The following is a 21,856-nucleotide window of genomic DNA, read 5'->3' as shown; positions in this document are numbered from 1 at the left end:
GAATGGTGGTAGCAGGAATGGCTTGAACCGAATAGTGAAAACTGAACTATAAGTTAATAACTTGTGTCTGTCATACAATTAAAAATTGATAATGATGATTATGTTACTGTTGAGAGTGAGGAAATAATTGTGTTGAGCAAGAAAGGACTAGCTAATTCCTTCATTACTTAAGGTAAAGTTCTTTCAACAATATCAAAAGCAGGGATATTGTTTAAAATCCACATAGGATTAAGCAGAGGAAGATGGTAACTGCTGTTGCTAGCAGGATAAACTTACATTTTGTTCTGGGACATGAAATCAATGTGATCCTACATTCTTCCATTTATAGTTTGACACAGGCAAAAATTAAACTCATTCAGAGAAATCATATTGAACATAAAAATTGTTCATCTATTTCTTTAAGTCTGAAAGGATAAATAGATTGAGATTTGCAGGCTAAAGGAAGCCTATGAACATAATTTTATTTTTGTTTTGTTTTCCACTCTCTGATAAATAGAGCTTTTTGTTTTGCCAATGAGTCTGTTTCACATTTGACTGACCCATAACGGAGGCTAAAATGCGTATGCTTTAAACTGGACTAATTCCTTCGCTCCAAGGATAAAAAAGAGTTAATGGTAGTAGGCTTCAGGGAGACTAAGGCAAAGAGGCTTTTTTTTGTAATCTAAAGAAGACATCACACAAAACCTTGTGTACTAAGAGCCACCTATCTTTGTATCTATGAAATAAGCAACAGTATAGGCAAAAATTTAGCTTAAATTCAGAAAAGGCTAGGAGGTTTCATCCTTTACCTCATTTCAGGGACTCTGAGATCTTTAGAGATCTAACCATAAATCCCTCCAGAACTAAGACATTTCAGGTTTATTCTAATGGCAAATTTCAACTTTTGAATCAAAACATTTATTCTCGGGATCCCTGGGTGGCGCAGCGGTTTGGCGCCTGCCTTTGGCCCAGGGTGCGATCCTGGAGACCCGGGATCAAGTCCCACGTCGGGCTCCCGGTGCATGGAGTCTGCTTCTCCCTCTGCCTGTGTCCTGCCTCTCTCTCTCTCTGTGACTATCATAAATAAAAATTAAAAAAAAAAAAAAACATTTATTCTCAGCAAAACAGAAGATGTAATCAAATGCATTATTAAGTTTTCTAACTATTAAATAAATCACAGTGAAAATACCTAGCATATCACCATATCACCTAAATAATCTATTTATTATTCATGATTTGCTTTCTTCCAAATTAAATAAATTTCAGTAGCTTTTGTAATAGAAATACCATTAAGTAAAAAAATATTATGTAGAATATTTTGCCATGTCTATTGAAGATATTCTTTAAAATTTTCAACCCTAAATCAATAAAACTAATATGATCTATTGCTAAGTACTCAGTTAATTTAACTAATTTAATCATCAAAACAGGGAGAGTTTGACTTCTTCTTTGCCAATCTGAATGCCTTTAATGTCTTTTTGTTGTCTGATTGCTGAGGCTAGGACTTCCAGTACTATGTTGAATAGCAGTGGGGAGAGTGGACATCCCTGTCTTATTCCTGATCTTAGGGGAAAGGCTCCCAGTGCCTCCCCATTGAGAATGATATTTGCTGTGGGCTTTTCGTAGATGGCTTTTAAGATGTCGAGGAAAGTTCCCTCTATCCCTACACTCTGAAGAGTTTTGATCAGGAATGGATGCTGTATTTTGTCAAATGCTTTCTCTGCATCTAATGAGATGATCATATGGTTCTTGGTTTTTCTCTTGCTGATATGATGAATCACATTGATTGTTTTACGAGTGTTGAACCAGCCTTGTGTCCCGGGGATAAATCCTACTTGGTCTTGGTGAATAATATTCTTAATGTACTGTTGGATCCGATTGGCTAGTATCTTGTTGAGAATTTTTGCATCCATGTTCATCAGGGATATTGGTCTGTAATTCTCCTTTTTGGTGGGGTCTTTGTCTGGTTTTGGAATTAAGGTGATGCTGGCCTCATAGAATGAATTTGGAAGTACTCCATCTCTTTCTATCTTTCCAGACAGCTTTAGTAGAATACGTATGGTTTCTTCTTTAAACGTTTGATAGAATTCCCCTGGGAAGCCATCTGGCCTTGGACTCTTGTGTCTTGGGAGGTTTTTGATGACTGCTTCAATTTCCTCCCTGGTTATTGGCCTGTTCAGGTTTTCTATTTCTTCCTGCTCAAGTTTTGGTAGTTTGTGGCTTTCCAGGAATGCGTCCATTTCTTCTAGATTGCCTAATTTATTGGTGTATAGCTGCTCATAATATGCTTTTAAAATCGTTTGTATTTCCTTGGTGTTGGTAGTGATCTCTCCTTTCTCATTCATGATTTTATTAATTTGAGTCTTCTCTCTCTTCTTTTTAATAAGGTTGGCTAATGGTTTATCTATCTTATTAATTCTTTCAAAGAACCAACTCCTGGTTTTGTTGATCTGTTCCACAGTTGTTCTGGTCTCGATTTCATTGAGTTCTGCTCGAATTTTAATTAATTCTCTTCTTCTGCTGGGTGTGGGGTCCATCTGCTGTTTTTTCTCTAGCTCCTTTATGTGTAAGGTTAGCTTTTGTATTTGAGTTCTTTCCAGTTTTTGAATGGATGCTTGTATTGCAATGTATTTCCCCCTTAGGACTGCTTTTGTTGTGTCCCAAAGATTTAGAGGGGTTGTATCTTCATTCTCATTAGTTTCCATGAATCTTTTTAATTCTTCCTTAATTTCCTGGTTGACCCTTTCATCTTTTAGCAGGATGGTCCTTAACCTCCATGTGTTTGAGGTCCTTCCAAACTTCTTGTTGTGATTTAGTTCTAATTTCAAGGCATTATGGTCTGAGAATATGCAGGGGATGATCCCAATCTTTTGGTATCGGTTCAGACCCTATTTGTGACCCAGTATGTGGTCTATTCTGGAGAAAGTTCCATGTGAGAAGAATGTGTATTCAGTTGGAGTTTGGATGTAAAGTTCTGTAGATATCTGTGAAATTCATCTGGTCCAGTGTATCATTTAAAGCTCTCGTTTCTTTGGAGATGTTGCGCTGAGAAGACCTATCGAGGGTAGAAAGAGCTAGATTGAAGTCACCAAGTAGAAGTGTATTATTATCTAAGTATTTCTTCACTTTGGTTATTAATTGGTTTAAATATTTGGCAGCTCCCACATTCGGGGCATATATATTGAGGATTGTTAAGTCGTCTTGTTGGATAGATCCTTTAAGTATGAGATAGTGTCCCTCTTCACCTCTCACTACAGTCTTCGGGGTAAATTTTAGTTTATCTGATATAAGGATGGCTACCCCTGCTTTCTTTTGAGGACCATTCGAATGGTAAATGGTTCTCCAACCTTTTATTTTCAGGTTGTAGGTGTCCTTCTGTCTAAAATGAGTCTCGTGTAGACAGCAAATAGATGGGTCCTGCTTTTTCATCCAGTCTGAAACCCTGCGCCTTTTGATGGGGTCATTAAGCCCGTTCATGTTCAGAGTTACTATTGACAGATATGAGTTTGGTGTCATCATGATATCTATTCAGTCCTTGTTTTTGTGGATTGTTGCACTGAACTTCTTAAAGGGAAATTTTAAGAGTCCCCCTTAAAATTTCTTGCAGAGCTGGTTTGGAGGTCACATATTCTTTCAGTTCCTGCCTGTCTTGGAAGCTCTTTATCTCTCCTTCCATTTTGAATGAGAGCCTTGCTGGATAAAGTATTCTTGGTTGCATGTTCTTCTCATTTAGGACCCTGAATATATCCTGCCAGCCCTTTCTGGCCTGCCAGGTCTCTGTGGAGAGGTCTGCTGTTACCCAATATTCCTCCCCATAAAAGTCAGGGATTTCTTGTCTCTTGCTGCTTTAAGGATCCTCTCTTTATCTTTGGAATTTGCAAGCTTCACTATTAAATGCCAAGGTGTTGAACGGTTTTTATTGATTTTAGGGAGGGATCTCTCTATTTCCTGGATCTGAATGCCTGTTTCCCTTCCCAGATTAGGAAAGTTTTCAGCTAGTATTTGTTCAAATACATATTCTGGCCCTCTGTCCCTTTTGGCGCCCTCGGGAACGCCAATTAAACATAGGTTTTTCTTCCTCAGGCTGTCGTTTATTTCCCTTAATCTATCTTCATGGTCTTTTAATTGTTTGTCGCTTTTTTTCCTCAGTTTCCTTCTTTGCCATCAACTTGTCTTCTATGTCACTCACTCATTCTTCCACCTCCTTAACCCTCGTCCTTAGGACTTCTAGTTTGGATTGCATCTCATTCAATTGATATTTAATTTCTGCCTGATTGGATCTAAATTCTGCAGTCATGAAGTCTCTTGAGTCCTTTATGCTTTTGTCTAGAGCCCCCAGTAGCTGTATAATAGTGCTTCTGAATTGGCTTTCTGACATTGAATTGTAATCCAGATTTTGTAACTCTGTGGGACAGAGGACTGTTTCTGATTCTTTCTTTTGAGGTTTTCCTTCTAGTCATTTTGCTCAGTGCAGAGTGGCCAAAAACAAGTTGTATTGGGAAAAGGAGAGAAAGAGAGGAAAGAAAGAAGGAAAGAAAAGAGAAAAAGAAAAAAGAAAAAAGAAGAAAAAAGGAAAAAGAGAAGAAAAAGAGAAAGAAAAAGAAAGAAAGGTGAAAAAAAAAGGGTGGGGGAAGCAATCAGAAATCAAAAAGAAAAAAAAAAAAAAACCCAATGGGAATATCTTCTGATTCTGTGTACTTTAAGTCCCTTGACCTCCCTTGGAACTTGTCCGTCTAGCTGGTCTTCTGGGGGAGGGGCCTTTTGTACTGTTTTTCAGGTGTGAGCACTTGGGGAAGCTGCTCTGCCCCTGCCTGGTGCAGGGCTCTTTGGGGGTTGTTCACCCCGTGAGGCCCCAGGAGGAACAACCGCAGTGGCGGGGCCAGCTCTGCAGCCCTGGAGTCAGCTCCTGCAGTCACCACAGAGCTCTCTGTCTGCAGGGCCTGGAGGCTCCGGGCGGGGCCGCTGATCTGCTCAGCTGGGGCAGGAGCGTCCTCGCTGTCCTGGGCCCTCCCGGCCTCTGCCTGTCCCGGGGGAGGCTGGGTCCTGGGCTGTGTCCCGGCGCCCTGTGCTCCAGGGCCTGCGCTGTTGGATTTGCGCTCCCGCCCCGCAGCCCCCTCCGCGGAGCCGCCCCCGAGCCCCCCGAGCTGCTCCGGGTCCCCCGTGCGCGCTGCAGCCCTTAGGGAGCTCGGGGCACTCTCCCGGGGCGCAGGTGTCTGTTAGTGTCCCCGGAGCCCGAGGGCATCCCCGCCCTCCCGGGTCCTGCTCCACCTCCCCGCGAGCCCCTTTCCCCCGGGAAGGTCGGTGCAGCTCCTGCTCCTCCGGGTCGGGGCTCTCCTGTCCTGGGGACACTCGCCCCGGCCTCAGCCCGGCTCCTCGTGGGGCCCCTCCCCCTTGGAGGCCTTTTGTGTCTTTATTTCTTTTTCCCCGTCTTCCTACCTTGATGGAAGCGCGAACTCTTCTCACTGTAGCGTTCCAGCTGTTCTCTCTTTAAATCTCAGGCAATTCGTAGATTTTCAGGATGATTTGAAGGTTATCTAGGCAATCTGGTGGGGACAGGTGATTGGGGACCCTACTCTTCCGCCGTCTTGCCCCCTCCCTTAATCATCAAAACAAATACGTAAAGTAGACATTATTATTGTAATCTCTATTCTATAGATGGTGAAAATTGTGATAGAAATAAATTAATTCAAAATTTCTGAAATCACCGAGGAGGTGATCTCTACCAAACAAATTTTATGAGCCCATGCACTATAGTTGTATTTATTTATTTGTTTGTTTGTTTATTTACTCTTTAATACACTATAACTTTAAAGGAGCATAGACTAAAATGTGAAATGGTAATTGGAAACATTAGCTGTTCTAGATATTACCTATATACATAGACTTAATGCCATCTTTTCTATACAGAATATGTAATATTTATAGTGTAATTACATATAATATCTTAGTGTGTATCTTCATGTATGTGGTATGTATATGTGTGTTTGTGCGTGTAGACCTTGACCCAGGAATTTCACTTTTATAAATAAACCTGACTGAAAATTTTTAGAGATTATACATTACATGCAGGTAGTAAAATATTACCTACAGGACCATTATAGTGAAAGCAACTTAGAAACCAACTAAATATCCCTAATCAAGAGTCTGTAAGGAAAATTATGCTTATATTCATATGTGTGTATATATATATATATATATATATATATATATATGAAATTTTGGAATAAATTTAATAACATTGGGAAATTTTAACTATGCAAAATTATATAAATATCTGAAGTCAAATATTTATAATCATTATATTTATTTGGTTGGTGATTATTTTGACTGTCACTACTTATCAGACAGAATAAAAGATATATAAAGATAATCAAGACAAATAAAATTCTTGCCCTTATGGGCACATATCTGTCATGTATCTATGCACCTATCTACCTACCTATCCATCTCTATCAATCCACCATTACTGTGTAACAAATTACTCTAAAACTTAGTGACATAAAACAGTTATTTTCTATCAGATCTTGCTCTTATATCTGTGAATCATTTAGAGTTTATATAATCTAAACAGAACTCTTCTGGGCAGCTGCTGTCCAACTAGAGGGGACACTAGAAATTGGGAGGATGAAGAAATCTGTGGATAACCCCAGCCATACTTCATTACCCTGATAGTAATAGATTACATACTGCAGTTTTTCTGAATCTCCCAAAAATAGCTTCTCTGTACCTGCTCAGAGGCACCCACACCAGCTTGTCTAAGTCCGCCTTCTTAGAATTCTATGTTCCACATCTACCAGTGCCCCCCTTTTGAACTCCTAAGACATAGTTACCAAGTGAGTAGTGTCTCTTCTTCTTCTTCAAGTTTTCCATTCAATCTCTGTAGAGTTTTTACCAGAAGCCTTACCAGAACCAAGCTTTGCAGGAGTCTGGGTTCTACATTCATGAGGTCTTCCCTCCACACTTCTATTTTTAACAATATCGGTATCTTCCTTTTTTATTCTGTGGCTTTAGGGATGGAAGTGCTTTTCATAGCTATCTCCGTGATAAATAAATGTTTCCTTTTGCTTTTTAACTAGTAAATTTGTTTCTAATAGTTATTGAGATTAATTCCTATTAAAACATCTGTTAAAATAACTGGTATGAATTACATTTACTGACTAAACTTGGATTTACATTCCATTGGCCAAAGCAAATCACATCACAAGCCACAACCAATGTCTGGGGAGTGGGTTTATATACTCTTCCTCTGCTAAGGAATTCAAGCTGTCACATTGTAATCTATTCACTGATTTATTTTCTTCTACCATTATTTTTTTCACCTTTGCATATGCACAGAGAAGAAAGTAATTGAAAATATTTTTGTGTATTGTCTAAGAAAATAATTCAGCATATCCACTGTTTTTTACCAGGCATTTATATTTTTTCAGTTTTTCATTTGTGCAAACTCATTAGGGTAGTAACAATAGTTTACATTTATTAAAGGCTTACCAAGTGTGGCACTAATGTCTAATCCTTATTACAATCTTATAAAGTAGGTACTCTTACTTATCTTTATTTTAAAATTAAGAAAACTGAGTTGAGAGATCATAATTAGGCCAGGGTTCCATACTTTAATTTTTTCAAGGTCCCACATTTTAAAATGTGGTATAGCCAGGATTCAGAAACAACTATCTGTTGGTAGAACCTATAAAACACTACTTCAAAATGAAACCTATTGGAATGAATAGTCACTTGGTTTTAAACATCCATCTAATTTTTCATGTAATTGCATGTTAATAACTATTTAGAAATTTTTTAATAAAAATTATCTGCACTGAAACCATTCTTTTTTCTGTGTACCAGAAAGTACAAAAGAACATATGCTAACTTATTTACTGAATTCTCATAGTGATGTGTGTGTGTGTATGTGTGTGCGTGCAGCTAATCATCTTAAAATAGATTATTTCAAGCATGTATGGTTTAAAGGATCTTTGAAAGTCACATAATATTTCTCAACATTATGATTTTAGACAACTTTGGAAAGTTTCAACTTAGGCAATATTTAAAATAGAAATATGTTGCAAATTTCCATTTTGCTAAAAGAATCATGACACAAATACAATTCAAGAAAGTCTTGGGGAGTGGATTAGAGTTATAAGCCTTATAAGCAATCTGATCATTAACTCTCTTCTTTTTACACTGATTAGATTTTTGCTTTTCTTTCTTTCTTCTTAAGGTTAATATGTCTTGATTATCATTGTGTGCGTGCCTGTGCATGTGTGTGATGTGTGTGTATGCGTGTGTGTGCCATATGTGTGTGTGATCACCAATGGTTTGCTTTTTGTCATTTTGGAATGTCAGGTGAAAGGGAAATGACAGTGGCAGACAAACTATTATATGTGTACCAGAAAGTACACAGAACTAGCATTGACTTATTCACTGAATCCTCACAGTGAGCGACATAAATCAAAACTCCCCATGACAGTAGAGAAAGGCCAGTAAGTTTTGGCAGAAAAATGATATAGGTATGGTTTTCAGAGAAAAAGAAGAGCTTCTTTCCATGCTGCCATCTACAGTAACTACAAGGAGCTTGCAAGTCGAATGTTCCATAATGGGAATTTTTGAGTTAGAGGAATCTTTTACAGTGCTAACAGAGCTGATGATGAGAACTGAATACCTAAGATTGACTGATGAACAGATTGGTTTACATACACTTCTTTGGGTAGTAATAAGATGTGACATAATTTTTACTGTAAAAAATTACTGCTGTAAGAATCCAAGATACTTTTTTTTTAATTTTATTTATTTATTCATGAAAGACACAGAGAGAGGCAGAGACATGGGCAGAGGGAGAAGCAGACTCCATGCAAGGAGCCCGACGTGGGACTCGATCCCGGGTCTCCAGGATCACACCCTGGGCTGAAAGTGGCGCCAAACTGCTGAGCCACAAGGGCTGCCGAATACTCTTTTCTCATAGGGAAACAATAATGAAGTCTGCTTCTTGCCAAAAATGTATCCTATCAATTAGTACAAATGGAACTTCTTTTGTGGACTTATTATGCAGAGCATGTGCATAAAGTGTTATGGAGGATATAGTTATAAATAAGATATATTCTTCCCCTCAGGGTAAAAAAATTCAAAAAATTATTTGCTTAAAATTATAGAGAGTAGATTAGAATTCTAAATAAGCATAAAATGCTATAAAAATTCAGAACATAGGGAAGTTACATTTGTTTGGTTATAATTCCGGATAAAGATTTTCTATCTCTATTTGGGCACACAGAGGCAAACAGAAATAGCATAATTGTGTCTGACGAGATATCACAACATCACAAGTCTTTAGTCAGTCTGACCAATCTTATATACTGGTACTTGCAATACTATAGGCCTCATGCTCATTTCAAAAACACACACAGCATTATCAAGAAACTCACACTTATTTTAAGTCATTCTTGTATAACATCTAATAATAGAGAAGAACAGTGAGTAATATATTTAGAGGTAAATTGAATGAATGAGTTCTAGAAATTTTTGGAAAGCTTTAATGGATTACAATTTACTCTGTTTTGTCTTACTCTGAAATTCCTACCTATTCATGTGGTAATCTTAAAGGAGTTTTGGTATCACCCTATAACTCACAAAGGACTCGCCTCCCCTAAAGTAAATTCAGCTCCAAATTGGATTGCTGCCATAGCATTGAGTGGGGTCATGTGCCCAAAACCACACTGCTGGATCACTCTGATTTCCAGTAGTTTTCTGTCATAGAAATCTACACTCTGCTAACTTTCTACCATAGTGACTAGGTAGTGCTAAACAAACTAGCTACTTAAAAATAAATAAATAATAAATGAAAAAATATGTAAAAAATATATTTTGCCTGCTTCAGCCCATATCCTATTATTTTGGAGTTGAAACCTTATGTGTATTTGATTGTTAGAGTGGGTCTGAGAGTAATATCATACCCCATAATCCTCTTTTCCTTTAATCATAGGTTATTGTTTCAAATATGACCATTTGATCCAAGGGGAATTATTTAATTTCTATTCAAAAACCAACAGAGGGCAGCCCAGGTGGCTCAGCTGTTTAGTGCCGCCTTCAGCCCCGGGCGTGATCCTGGAGACCCAGGATCAGTCCCGCGTCGGGCTCCCTGCATGGCGCCTGCTTCTCCCTCTGCCTGTGTCTCTGCCTCTCTCTCTCTCTCTCTCTCTCTCTCTCTCTCTCTCTCTGTCTCTCATTAATAAATAAATAAAATCTTAAAAAAAAGATTTCTCTTTTTTTGAAAGTTGAACTAAATAATACCACTATATCAAGTTAGTAAATTGATGCTAAGATCTCATTAGCAATAAAACATCACAGTGAAAGTCTGATAATTTCTTTTGCCAAAACTCTCACAATTGCCCTAGATCACACTTTTCCTGAGGGTTATTTACAATAATAAATCTCTCTCTCTCTTTTTTTTACTTGTTTGCCAACAGTGCCCTGAGAACAATAATTATCTTAGTAAAAATAATCAACAGTAATCAATAGGTGAAAAAAAATACCTTCATATGTGAAATTGTTTTTCTTTTTTTTTTTGAAATTTCATTCAGAGAGAGAGAGCACAGTGAGGGGAGAGGCAGAAGCAGACACCCTGATGAGTCAGAGCCCAATGCAGGGCTCAATACCAGGACCCAGAGGTCATGACCTGAACCAAAGGCAGACACCAACCATTGAACCACCCAAGCACCCCTAGATAGTTTTAATTTACAATTTCTGTGATCCTCAGCATATATATGTACGTGTATACATAAACTATATATTATATATACATATATATATATATATATATATATGATTGGATTAGAATTAAAATATTGAAAGCAGGTAGAATCACTGATATCCCTTGAAATATGTAATTTTACACATACATATAATTCTATATGTGCGTGCTTTTAATGGATTTATACTATCTGATCTTCTTGGATCTTAACATAATAATAATCTATCCTCTCAAGTAAAATATGGGACACTGGTAGTCCCTGAAATGACAGCAAACATTAGTTGGCTGGAGCCTAGAATAAAGTACCTATGGAAGACAATGGTTTAAATCATTAAATAGCTGCTGTGCTATATTTCTGTGGTAGGAATGATGACTATATATATACTAAATTCTTCTGACTACACAGAAGAATTAGCAACAACAATAAATTGACAAGTTCAAACCTTCAAATGGTTCATGGCACAGTTAAAGAACATGCTTCTATGATTTCTCCAAAAACATATTTTATGCTTTATAATAAAAGAGCCAATGTTTTTGAAACCAGATCCAAAGTTTGATTCTGAGGACAGAAATACAAACAAGGGATCTGAATCCAGATCCTTTCAAGGTCTTTTGCTGATTGGGAAATAGCAATATCCTAAAGATTATACTAGAGACATTTGAGAGTATTTAGATGAATCTAACACATTGAATGCCCAAATCTTACTGATCTTTTCTTACCATTTCCTTTTCTTCTATGCAAGGAGACTAAATTCCTTTTAAGAGTCTGGACTGTGTTCATCCGTAACAATCATTATTCTTCGTAATATCCAGTTTATTAACTATTATTATTTCCAGAATTCTTATTAGTCAGTTTTTAAAATTCCTGAAGGGAATGAGTCCAAAGTCTGAACATGGAGAAGATAGCATTTGTACAAAAAGAAGAACAATATTTTGATATTTTATGTCAGGCAAAATATGGAGCAATATGTATGGAAATTAATTCTTAATGCCAAAAAACAGTCAAGATGGAAAATTAATTTAAAGTGGGTTGAATTTAAGAATATAGGTAGATGGGACGCCTGTGTGGCTCAGCGGTCTAGTGCCTGCCTTCGGCAGGGGTGTGATCCTGGAGTCCCGGGATTGAGTCCCACATCCGGCTCCCTGCATGGAGCCTGCTTCTCCCTCTGCCTGTGTTTCTGCCTCTCTCTCTCTCTCTCTCTCTGTGTGTCTCTCATGAATGAATAAATAAAACCTTAAAAAAAAAAGAATATAGGTAGATATACCAGAGATTCTGGATTTAATGTGTTAGTTATCCCATGGTGCTTTGGTGGATAACCAAAACCTAATCCAAATGGCGTCTATTTTAAATGAATTTGGAGTTCTGTGACTGTTTTGATATAATGTCCTTACATAAATCCCAAATCTAAAAGATACAAGGATGTTTAAGGGATTTATCTTTGGTAATATCTCTTGGGAGGTCTTCAAAGGGCCTCTTACATTTGTGTCACCAAAACATCGAAAATTTATTTGTGAGGGAAGCACTAGTGCTCTTGACGGATTCTGAATTGGATGTCTTCTTGAGGCAGGGGATTACAAAAAGAACAGGACTCTTGATATTAATAGTTATGCCAGTATTCCAAATTGGGAGATGCCAAAGTATAGCCCTTAGTATAGTGATTTTACACTCAATGTGGTCCCTGAAATGGGCAGCAAAGTAGGTACAATAATAATAATAATAATTTTCATTGTAGGCACCTCTGGTAGTAGCAAATTGACATGGACATTCTAGCAGTGAAATAAATGGACATCATTCAGTGTTATGTGATATTTTAAAATCAAAACCAAAACAAGACAGAAAAGGCACCACCTTATTTGAGCTATCATATTACAAAGTGAAGGTCTTTATCACATTGGAGAGGGAAGACCCAGGTTTTACAAAGTAGGCCGAATCCCTACATAGAATAACAGGTAACAGAGACACAAGTTTACATTATAACTTATAAAAAAAAAAGAAAAAAAATGTATACTGCTCTGACATATTCTCTCAGGTTGCTGGTTTGGACTGAGTACAGACAAAATAAGGTTAAGGCTACCTTCTCTTCCACTTGGCCTATAATTTAGTAACTCCAACAACACATAAAATTCCTATACAAATTAGGATATTGTATAAACCCTCTAATAATTTATGCAAGGAGAAAAACAGAGAAACTTGAAGTTAGGGAGAAAAACTATGACTTTTTCCATCAAATAACAGCTCTCATTTTTAAAGAGCTTCAACTTTGTTACTAAACCCTCAATAGAGACTGAAAGGGACATCTTACCTATAATCATATAGTCTCAGTTATGCAACATGATTAGCTGTTATAAGATTCATTACTCTCTAGAGTCAGGCTCCTACAGATTCTGATACCATGTATGAGTTACATAATCACGTAGCTCAGACTCTCATGGGATCTAATTCTACTGAATTGCCACCGCTACTTCCATTCTTATCTATAGCCTGTTAGGGAATTCTATAGACTCAATTGACTGGGAGAAAAAAAAAAAAATATATATATATATAATTATAACTATGCACACACACACACGCAAGATTTATTAACTTGTTAGAAGGAATTATCTCATTTTGGCAGCTGAGAAGTCTATATTTGGCAAACTTGAGATCCAGAAGAACTGATGGTGTAGTTCCAGATTGAGAGCTGGTAGAGACCCTAAAATAGATGAATTTTCCATTGCAGTCTGGAGACAGGAATATAATGATGTTCCTACTCACATAAGCAAGAGGAGTTCTACTTATTCATGGGAGGGTTCAGCTTTCTTATTCCTCCAGACCTTTATTTTGTATTTATTTATTTATTTTTAAAGATTTTATTTATTTCTTCATGAGAGACACAGAGACGCCGAGACATAGGCAGGGGAAGAAGCAGGCTTCCCGTGGGAAGCCTGATGTGGGACTTCATTCCAAGACTCTGAGATCACACCTGAGCCAAAGGCAGATATTCAACCACTGAGCCACCCAGGCACCCTCCTCCAGACCTTTAAGAGATTAGATGAAGCCCACTCACATTAGGGGAGGAGTTCTGCTTTATTCAGTATATTGATTAAAATGTTAATATCATCTACAACCACCCTCACAGAAATACCAAGAATAATGTTTGACAAGTATCTTGGTGTCCTATGGTCCAGTTAAGTTGATGTATAAAATTAATTATCATACGCCTGAAAGATAATTGTGTAGGAAAATCCTTTCAGGGGTAGAATTTTGAGCATGGCATCTGGTTGTTCACTTTGCATGGGAAAATAATTGGTTGAAGGTACAGATATGCATCAATTCATTGACATTAACAATCAGGTGTGCTGACGAATAATTTTTCCAATAACACTAACTTTAGAAACCCTACAATCAAAAAATTAGGGAATAGTTTGGTTAAGAAGGAAGATTAATGATGAACTTCTAAAAATTGGCAAAAAACGTAGATATTTGTTATTTATATACATGTTTTCAAACGCATACTGATATATAAGAGACTTGCAGTACCAGGTCAGATAAGATTTCTTATTGTGTGGATGTCAGTCAGGCTCTTTATGTGCCACCTAGTGTTTACTCTGTAGACTCGTTAACAAACTGACAATGGCTGCTGGTATAGAATTTGCTTAGCCTCAAATACGTAAGATTCTCATAAAGGTAAATCTGGCTACCTCAGCTGCTCAATTACCAAATGTCTATAGTGAAGATCAACTAGGAACCCTACGTATATGTTCCCAGAGGGAAGGGTGGAAGTAAGTTCTGGTGGCAGTTTAATGAATGTTTACCCTTTTGAATCAAAGAGTAGTAATCCTTCCCCCCATTGATATTATCACTTACTGTAGATAAGCATTTCCATTCTGTGTCTCTAATTTTCCTGCCCTCAGTCTTACCCACTGATTTATAGAATACATTATTTGCTACAATTATCATCCCATACAATGTTGCTTCTGACCAAGGCATTCACTTTACAACAAAAGAGTAAAGCAATGGACTCATACCCAAGGGAATCACTCACCTTGTTGGGTGCCTCATTACCCAGAAGCAGTTGGTCCAGTTATATAGTGGAATGGCTTATAGAAAATATCTGGTAGAATTGAAGAAATGTTCTAAATTTTTTTTTATTTATGACCACAAATGTTTTTTTCTGTCTTAAAAAAGAGATTGGAAACTCAATGGTTGAAAGTGAAAATGACTCCTTTCATTATAATCCTTCAGAACACCCTCAAAAATGATTTTGTCTCCCCTCCCTATAATTTACTGCTTTGATGGTTTACAGGTGTTCGTTTCCAAAGGCGGAATTGTTTTACAAGGGCACAGTGATGGTTTCAATGAACTCGAAATTAAAAACAAAACAAAACAAAAAAACTTACTCTTATTGAGTTTCTAATGCAACCAAACTAATAGGTAAAGGCCAACTGTTTGTAGTTACAATCTTAATAGTAAGGTGCAATAGAATTTCTGCTACACAGTGGAAGCAGAGAGGATTATGTTTGTCCAACTCATGGGTTCTCAAGGCCACAGCAATCAAATATCAAATATAGCATGATATTTAAGGAATAAAAGTTTGAATCACCTTACTAAGCAGAGTATCACAAACTTTTGAGGCACTGACTGAGTATAAATGGAACATAGCATGGAAAGTGAAAGAAAGAAGTTTTAAATAGCAACTAAATACCAGTTGTTAAACAAAGACTAGACAAATAATCATATTGTCATCATTGTTCTGTATCTTATCAGTTGCCTTTTTTAAAGCTTTTCTTTTTTCAGCGCGCCATGACTACATCGGTCAGTAGAACTTGCGATTCTTGATCTCAGGATTGTGAGTTCAAGCTCCATACTGGGTATGGAGTATACAATAAATAAATAAACAAGTAAATAATATGAATTTAAAAAGTGAAGACTTTCTTTTTTTCTGCACAATTTTTATAAAGTGTTGATGGAATGACTTATTAATCAGTCTTTACAGGTTATAGAAAGGGGCTTGTGATTACACTAGAAAAGAAATAAAGACTAATGCTATACATAGTATAGCATATGATGAGGATTTCAGGAAAAGAGCAAACACATTGTTACTTGCACGTCATCTTTGTCAGTCACAAGATCTTGTTGCCATTGTTTGGGAGATAAGCTTGAATAGAAGGCTGTGTACTGGCACTGAGGAAAAGGATTGTTGGTACTCAGAACCATTCTCAGCACTTTCTGTGCTCTCTCCTATAGCTTCGAAGCATGTCTAGAAAACAAGTTTCCCAGGATGCTTTGTGGCAGGGCTTTGGTTTAGATTATAATAATATGAGTGACTGTTAGATCTGGAAGGCAGAAGTGAAACAGTTCTATTCTTCCTTTTGCAGCAGAAAGCAAAAGCATGGATATGGTGAATGTGAGAATTTTTAGTGTCTGCTGGCCATTAAGAATCATTCTCTTTAGTGTTACAGCCTGCCCTGCAGCAACCAACAGCAGTGACTTCCTGTACCTTTTGAGCAGGGTTGGAAATAGGAACTTCATAATTCCCCCAAAGCTATCAACAAACCTGAGATCTATTGGTGGTATGCCCTGACCTTTTACTTCTCAGTCCTTTCAACAGATTTGTAAGCACTTAATTTGCTGTGCTAGACTCTAAATTGCTTTGCAATATTTAAAGAGGTTTATATTATCCCAATAGAACCATCAATGATAAAAGGTTATAAATAAAGTGAATGAGGATTTATAAAGATATATAAAATAATACTACATGGACTTCTATGCTCATTTAAATAACACTATGCATGTAACAAAATAATTTCTAGTAAATAAAGGGCTCTTAATATCAGTAATCAAATAATATCAATAAATAAAAGGCAAACATCTACAGAGAAATTAGACAAAAGATGTTAAGAACCAGTACTTAAGAATGCGGTCATTGCTATCCCCTGCTAATTTCTTCTCTGAAAATCCAACTCAACAAAAATATGCCAAAAAGCAAACAAACAAACAAACAAAAAACCTCACAGAAACAAACAACAACAACAAAACCAACAAAGGGGACTAGATAAAGCATCCATATAATGTTACTTTAAGAAAGGGGGTAATAAAAAAAAAAAAAAAGAAAGAAAAGGGGTAATAGGAAAACTTCCCAACAGAGAAAAAACATGGAAGAAAAATGAGACATTAAAGCAGATAAAATTTGAATCCAACACTCCCAATATTAACACAAAAATATTAAATATGTAATCACAACTTTTACAAAAAAACACTAAGAACACAGGAAAGAATGGCCAGTAAAGAGGAAGATAAATAGGAAGAAAAGAAATAGAACAGTAGGATACATAGAAAAGTGAAATGAGGGATCCCTGGGTGGCGCAGCGGTTTGGCGCCTGCCTTTGGCCCAGGGCGTGATCCTGGAGACCCGGGATCGAATCCCGCATCGGGCTCCCGGTGCATGGAGCCTGCTTCTCCCTCTGCCTGTGTCTCTGCCTCTCTCTCTCTGTGACTATCATGAATAAATAAAATCTTTAAAAAAAAAAAAAAAAAAGAAAAGTGAAATGAGAAAAATTAACAAAAGGAAACTAAATTCAAATAAATAGTGAACAAGTAGTAGAGAAAAGACAGGAACCAAATATATAACATGTGCAAAACTGAATATGTGAAGGAGAAAATCAAATAAACAAATGTTCCGTTGAGTTTATTAGGAAAGATCCATTTGGCTTCTTGGTGAAAAAGAGTATGTCACTTATAAAGGAAAGGAAATAAGATAGATAAATTAAAAATGAAGGTCCAGGTAATCACTTTGGCTGCAATATTCATTGATAGAAGATCAACACTTGCAAAGAGACTCAAGGAAAGAAAATATGATACAAGGATCTTATATCCAGCAAAGTCATCTTCCAAGTATAAAGTATATAGACAAAACAGTATTTATTGTAAAATAGCAGCATACATTTTTCATACAAGCCTTTCTGGAAGAAAAGCTACAGTTAGGTAAGAAATGAATGGAAAGATCCTGACAAAAGACTATTAGGGAGAATTTATTTATTTACTTATTTTTAAAGATTTTATTTATTTATTTATTCATGCGAGACACACAGAGAGAGGCAGAGGGAGAAGCAGGCTCCATGCAGGGAGCCTGATAGGGAACTCCAGGATAGTGCCCTGGACCGAAGGCAGGCGCTAAACCGCTGAGCCACCCAAGGTATCCTCCAGTGGAATGAATTTAATATATTCAACTAAAAATTGAAATCATAAAAACCAAAGCAGGAGTAAGAATAATAGGATAGAATATAAATATTAGATATTCTGATAATATCAAATGAATAAATGAAAACAGAAAATAATTTGGATATTAAAATAATTCTCTTTATTACCTTATGCACAATAGCTTGCAGTCAAAGGACATCTTTTAAAACGGTAAATTCGGGCAGCCCCGGTGGCACAGCGGTTTAGTGCAGCCTGCAGCTCGGAGTGTGATCCTGGAGACCTGGAATCGAGTCCCACGTCGGGCTCCCTGCGTGGAGCCTGCTTCTTCCTCTGCCTGAATCTGTGCCTTTCTCTCTCTCTGTGTCTCTACGAATAAACAAATTAAAAAAATAAAATGATAAATTCAGGGACAAAAGTATACAGATTTCATACAAAGATAAACACACAAGGAAGATAATATTAAGTGACGGAGCAGAGGAAGGTATGAGGGAGGAAGGGAATGCAAGATTTTTTTTCTCAAAATGAATACAAAGGGGGGCCTAAATATTTTATTCAAAAGTCTTATTATAAAAATAATCACTTAAAAACTTACTAAATATTAGAGTAGTCATAATATATATGTATAATGTAGCTATATATGTAGATTATATGTGTATAATATATCAGAAGATATATATTTATACTCAAACATAAGCACAAATATATACAAAATCTGATATAGCACATCACTTTAGAGTCACGGGAAAGAAGGAGGGAAAGGAGGAGGAGGAAAAAAGGGGGAAGAAGGAGGAAAGGGAGAGGAGAAAAAAGGGAAGAAGAGGAGAAAGAAAAGAAAAATTCCATAGATATATTTTTTATAATTGAGCTTTAATGAATAGTAGGAAACAATTCAGTATTGCTTCCACTCTCCAAGGGTAGGTTTTCTTTGTTATAAATATTGTTAAATGTTTCACCAGGGAGGTGAAATATTTTAATGTAGAACTATAGACAAAATATAAATGAATATTGAAGGATATGTATCAATGATGAGTTTGAGAACGTGAAAATCTTTTACCTTAATATTGTCTCTCCGAATTAATTATTTAATGAATATTTTATTATTATCATAAAGAAAAAGAATTGTGTTGGAAAGGGACAGGGAAGGCAATTAGCTGTATGTGATTATTTAAAAAAGAGCAAGTGGTAGGAACATGTGAAGGTATCTTTTTATTTTGATTATTTTAACATATCTGGTTACAGAATCTATCATCTTTTCAGTGCTTCAAAATGCACTAGAATATTAGTTACTGTATACAGGCAGGATTATTTTTTTACTTGTTTTTCTTGTTTTTATAGTTTGATGCCTTATTCCTAGCACCTAACACCGTACCTGATCTGATATATGGTAGATGCTCATTGATAGTTGTTGAATGAGAGATCATTTTTGGAGAAGTGTTCTTTTATTGATTCTTGTTCGCAAAGCTAATGGAAAAGAAACTATCAGGTTAAAAACTGTTTGCTCCTAATAATTATTTTCATCAAATGAAAACACTTCCCGTCATGAAATCAACACAAGAAAGCATTTCATAGAATAAAACATGCAGCCATAAATATATGGAAAAGTTATAATCATTGTTTATACACATACTAAAAAAATAACTCTATATTGAGTAGTATGTAACCTAAAATTAGAGAAAATAGCTGACATTTTGCTCAATGAATTATTGCTTGCAATAGCCCCAATTGGGGAAACATCTATATTTTCTCATATTCTTAGGGCTTTTGATGTGTGTTGCTAAGTTGCCTATTTACCTATTTATATGTCTACAAGCACCTTACCACATATATTCTCTGAACAACTGTAAATTATTGTGCATTAAAAAAATCATTTTCAGTTATGACAGCCTAGTGAACGATATCTGGTTATCAGTTGATCACAATTAACATTGGACTACTTAAATGCAATTATTGATTACTTGTATTTCCTCCTTTTCAAGTTTCTAGGCATAACAGCTTTTTTCTGTTTCTCTATTACTATTTTTCAAATGACCATTTTATCTCTTTTTTTGTTTAAGGATATCAGATTTTTATTTCACTATTTTTTGGAAAATTATATTCTCTCACATTTTTTTGACTAAGTCTTTTGTTTTGAAATTTTATGATTTTTGACATGCAGAAATCTTATATTTATTTAAGCTAATCTTTATATATATATATACACATATATATTCACACCCTTCAAATATAATTTGTGCCTATTATAATTCTTCAAAATAAATCTTTGAGTAATATCTTATTTTAATATATATTTTGAGACACATACATTATCTACATTTTGCAATAGGAATTTAATCTCTCCAGCATCATTATTGAAACAAATTGATCCTCTACCTACAGGTGTCAACAGCTGAATATTTGCTTCAACTTGCATTTCTTCTGAGGCCTTCTTTGGTGTTTCATTGATTCATTTTGTTGAGAATGTATAGTGCATTGCTCTTACTTATTTTTATTTTTCTGATGTTAGAGATAAAAATATTCAATTGTCATTTGTTAAATAAATCATTACATTCAATGGTTCAAAAATGTTTCAAACTAATTGAGAAGCTGTACATTTAGAATTCTTACTTCCACCCAATCCTCACTCATCTTGAGACCACTATGATATTAGTATGTTTTTGTTATTATATTACTTTTTCTTCACACAAATGAAGCAAACAGGAATATATACTTATATTTCTTCCTCTTACAAAAAGTTGACAATCTATAGAGTGTGTTCTTTGGGTAACGTAGCATTATAGCCTGCAATTTTTCTGTATCTGTGTGTTTAAACCACAGTTTATTTAACTTGTTTTTATTTGTGGAAGCTTTAATAGTTTCTAGCCTTCTGCTGTTACAAATGATGTAACAGAGAAACACTTTACAAATGGACTTTATTATTGTGCAGATGTATCTTTACTGTAAAACATGCAAGGTAGTACTTATATGTCAAAATTTTCATTAGTCTAATGTATTCATGGTTTTAACTCAGAAAATTTGGAGAGCTGGTATTGGGAGGGCAACTCTTCTTTATCCTGAGAAAATCTGGCCTTGGCTGTGGCTAAGTTAGAGGAAAATACGGCATGGAGAATTTACTCCTGTTCTGAACTGCCTCTGCTTACAAATGATACATGGCACCTCTTATTATAATCTGTTGGCTGGAATCAAGAACATGCCCACCAACCCAACACTAAAGAGGTAGGTTGAGAAACATTGTGAAGTACATGGAATATGCAAAATTACTTTCTGTACAATGGTTAAACCAAATAGAACCAAATAGTCCTTTGTTTATTTCTTCCCACACATTCTGCCAAACAGAAGCAAATCTCTATCCAGTAATTGTACCCAATGAAAATCTCATGTATTTTTCAAACTACTAGCATAAAACAGGCACACTCAAGAGGTAACTGGAAAAAAATCTAATGATAGAAAGTTATACAAGGTGGTATTTATACAGGAGTTGGGATGATTAAGGGAAATCTAAAGAATGGTGAAGCGCCTGCCCTGAACATGAAGCTGCAGGAAGCAATCAATGCGTCTTTTACCCCTTAGACGTGAAGGGATAAAGAAGGGAATGGCTATCAGAATGCTCTTAGAAGTACAGTCGTGTAATGCATGACCAGAAGCTGTGGACAGTAGTAGAGAAATACACATGTTTAAAAATAAAACAACAACAACAACAAAATAACATAAAATAAAAACAAAACAAAACAAAACAAAAACACCACCACCAGCAACAAAAAACACACAAACCCTCAAAGCAGCAGAGAGAAACACAGAGAAATAAGAAACCTGATATGTATCTCTCTTTCATCTTCCTCTAGCTTCTGACGTGTGCATTCCATGGGCTGATCACAACTAGCAGCAGAGGCAAGACAACCAGATTGATAAAGTCCATGGAGGTCAGCCTCTGCGACACAGCAGGATGGGATGGATGGAAGGTA

At 36.2% G+C, this 21,856-nt stretch overlaps 1 long non-coding RNA gene across 2 annotated transcripts in view; it reads left to right on the top strand.

Moving 5' to 3' along the window:
* LOC111093519 overlaps positions 1 to 21,856 on the top strand; it is a 233,233-nt gene that overhangs the window by 194,508 nt on the left and 16,869 nt on the right. For both annotated transcript variants that reach the window (XR_005382067.1, XR_005382065.1), the window contains exon 2: positions 21,737 to 21,853. This is a non-coding gene — a long non-coding RNA (uncharacterized LOC111093519). The remainder of the gene's footprint in view (positions 1 to 21,736; positions 21,854 to 21,856) is intronic.

The sequence above is a fragment of the Canis lupus genome, chromosome 31, assembly GCF_011100685.1.
Source record: "Canis lupus familiaris isolate Mischka breed German Shepherd chromosome 31, alternate assembly UU_Cfam_GSD_1.0, whole genome shotgun sequence".
In the NCBI taxonomy this organism is placed as follows: Eukaryota; Metazoa; Chordata; class Mammalia; order Carnivora; family Canidae; genus Canis; species Canis lupus.
Note: the sequence above shows the minus strand (reverse complement) of the source record. Positions and strands in the feature narration are given on the sequence as shown.